The following is a 2,500-nucleotide window of genomic DNA, read 5'->3' on the forward strand; positions in this document are numbered from 1 at the left end:
TTGCTTTCAGTTGATTTGGCCTCTTTGCCGCGTGTAACCTCGTGAGCTAGCACGGCGCTCCGAGTCAGACTACCGTGTCCTCGTTAGTATAGTGGTCAGTATCCCCGCCTGTCACGCGGGAGACCAGGGTTCAATTCCCTGACGGGGAGAAATGCTCTTTTTGCTTAGTGTGGTTCACTGGCATCTCACAGAACTTGATTTGAAGGACACTTTATTTCTGTCAGACATTCGTGTGTTGCAGTAAGATGACCGGGTGGCTGTTCGGGACATCCGGCATGGCTCCAAACAAGAATGAGCAAAAACACATTTACAATAGAACAGAAAATGAGTCGTGATCGTATAGTTTTACGTTTCTCGTCGCTAACACGTGCGGCTATCAGAACCATCGCATCACTCCTCAAATGACTGAAGTTACCTAGACTAGATGAATAACATCATTTAAAGTAGCTAACTTGGCTCTTCTTAACAACATTATATGAAAAACACGAATATTTGTGTTTGTAACTTGATGAAAGGGGATTTATCCCGAACATCCCAAGAAGGGGGTTCACCCCGCACCGCTCCACACAAGAATGGGCGAATGCAGCCCCCATCCCACTGTCCCCACACCAACACCATGGTAACACTATTAGGGGGCATGGTTTTACATGTCCCTTTAGCAATAACTGAACAACGCGTATTCTTCAGCGTTACACTTGCACAAAAAAGCGGGACACGTGGAACCATCTGTCCAGCAGGGGCTGACTTCAACCACGCCCGGATCTGCCAGCAGTTCTTCACAGGACGATGATTGGTCCCAAACCCTGTGTCCTGAGAAGAAGGTTGAAACCAAGCAGCCGCTGTCAAGGGCGGGTTTGGGTTCTCAGATAAAAAGCTCTTGTAGGTTCCACCGAGATTTGAACTCGGATTGCTGGATTCAGAGTCCAGAGTGCTGACCGTTACACCATGGAACCCCACCGTGAGGCAGACGGAAAGACTCACGAAAGAGACTGTGCATCTCTCTGGCTTTTGTAACCCTTTTGTAACCCTTTCTAACCCCCTCGCCTCCCGTCTTAGCGTGACGGCATGACGGCGTTCTGTCACGTGACGTCACGTCTGGCTCGTCACGGAAGCGTTGGTGGTTCAGTGGTAGAATTCTCGCCTGTCACGCGGGAGGCCGGGGTTCGATTCCCGGCCAATGCCCTGCTCTTGCGTGGACCGTCGTTGGCCTTGCTTTCAGTTGATTTGGCCTCTTTGCCGCGTGTAACCTCGTGAGCTAGCACGGCGCTCCGAGTCAGACTACCGTGTCCTCGTTAGTATAGTGGTCAGTATCCCCGCCTGTCACGCGGGAGACCAGGGTTCAATTCCCTGACGGGGAGAAATGCTCTTTTTGCTTAGTGTGGTTCACTGGCATCTCACAGAACTTGATTTGAAGGACACTTTATTTCTGTCAGACATTCGTGTGTTGCAGTAAGATGACCGGGTGGCTGTTCGGGACATCCGGCATGGCTCCAAACAAGAATGAGCAAAAACACATTTACAATAGAACAGAAAATGAGTCGTGATCGTATAGTTTTACGTTTCTCGTCGCTAACACGTGCGGCTATCAGAACCATCGCATCACTCCTCAAATGACTGAAGTTACCTAGACTAGATGAATAACATCATTTAAAGTAGCTAACTTGGCTCTTCTTAACAACATTATATGAAAAACACGAATATTTGTGTTTGTAACTTGATGAAAGGGGATTTATCCCGAACATCCCAAGAAGGGGGTTCACCCGGCACCGCTCCACACAAGAATGGGCGAATGCAGCCCCCATCCCACTGTCCCCACACCAACACCATGGTAACACTATTAGGGGGCATGGTTTTACATGTCCCTTTAGCAATAACTGAACAACGCGTATTCTTCAGCGTTACACTTGCACAAAAAAGCGGGACACGTGGAACCATCTGTCCAGCAGGGGCTGACTTCAACCACGCCCGGATCTGCCAGCAGTTCTTCACAGGACGATGATTGGTCCCAAACCCTGTGTCCTGAGAAGAAGGTTGAAACCAAGCAGCCGCTGTCAAGGGCGGGTTTGGGTTCTCAGATAAAAAGCTCTTGTAGGTTCCACCGAGATTTGAACTCGGATTGCTGGATTCAGAGTCCAGAGTGCTGACCGTTACACCATGGAACCCCACCGTGAGGCCGACGGAAAGACTCACGAAAGAGACTGTGCATCTCTCTGGCTTTTGTAACCCTTTTGTAACCCTTTCTAACCCCCTCGCCTCCCGTCTTAGCGTGACGGCATGACGGCGTTCTGTCACGTGACGTCACGTCTGGCTCGTCACGGAAGCGTTGGTGGTTCAGTGGTAGAATTCTCGCCTGTCACGCGGGAGGCCGGGGTTCGATTCCCGGCCAATGCCCTGCTCTTGCGTGGACCGTCGTTGGCCTTGCTTTCAGTTGATTTGGCCTCTTTGCCGCGTGTAACCTCGTGAGCTAGCACGGCGCTCCGAGTCAGACTACCGTGTCCTC

General features: G+C 50.7%; 7 non-coding genes across 7 annotated transcripts in view; 5 read left to right on the top strand and 2 right to left on the bottom strand.

Annotated features, from left to right (window-relative positions):
* Nucleotides 1–77: 77 nt before the first annotated feature.
* Nucleotides 78–149, top strand: trnad-guc (transfer RNA aspartic acid (anticodon GUC)). The gene has a single exon. It is a non-coding gene; the product is annotated as a tRNA-Asp (tRNA).
* A 732-nt stretch (nucleotides 150–881) lies between these two features.
* trnaq-cug (transfer RNA glutamine (anticodon CUG)) lies at nucleotides 882–953 on the bottom strand. Its single transcript has one exon. It is a non-coding gene; the product is annotated as a tRNA-Gln (tRNA).
* A 158-nt stretch (nucleotides 954–1,111) lies between these two features.
* trnad-guc (transfer RNA aspartic acid (anticodon GUC)) lies at nucleotides 1,112–1,182 on the top strand. Its single transcript has one exon. It is a non-coding gene; the product is annotated as a tRNA-Asp (tRNA).
* A 104-nt stretch (nucleotides 1,183–1,286) lies between these two features.
* trnad-guc (transfer RNA aspartic acid (anticodon GUC)) lies at nucleotides 1,287–1,358 on the top strand. Its single transcript has one exon. It is a non-coding gene; the product is annotated as a tRNA-Asp (tRNA).
* Nucleotides 1,359–2,090: 732 nt separating this feature from the next.
* On the bottom strand, nucleotides 2,091–2,162 carry trnaq-cug (transfer RNA glutamine (anticodon CUG)). The gene has a single exon. It is a non-coding gene; the product is annotated as a tRNA-Gln (tRNA).
* Nucleotides 2,163–2,320: 158 nt separating this feature from the next.
* trnad-guc (transfer RNA aspartic acid (anticodon GUC)) lies at nucleotides 2,321–2,391 on the top strand. The gene has a single exon. It is a non-coding gene; the product is annotated as a tRNA-Asp (tRNA).
* A 104-nt stretch (nucleotides 2,392–2,495) lies between these two features.
* trnad-guc (transfer RNA aspartic acid (anticodon GUC)) overlaps nucleotides 2,496–2,500 on the top strand; it is a 72-nt gene continuing 67 nt past the window's right edge. The window contains exon 1 of the tRNA in view: nucleotides 2,496–2,500. This exon is cut by the window's right edge and continues 67 nt beyond it. This is a non-coding gene — a tRNA (tRNA-Asp).

The sequence above is a fragment of the Osmerus eperlanus genome, chromosome 15 (genome assembly GCF_963692335.1).
Source record: "Osmerus eperlanus chromosome 15, fOsmEpe2.1, whole genome shotgun sequence".
NCBI classification, from domain to species: domain Eukaryota; kingdom Metazoa; phylum Chordata; class Actinopteri; order Osmeriformes; family Osmeridae; genus Osmerus; species Osmerus eperlanus.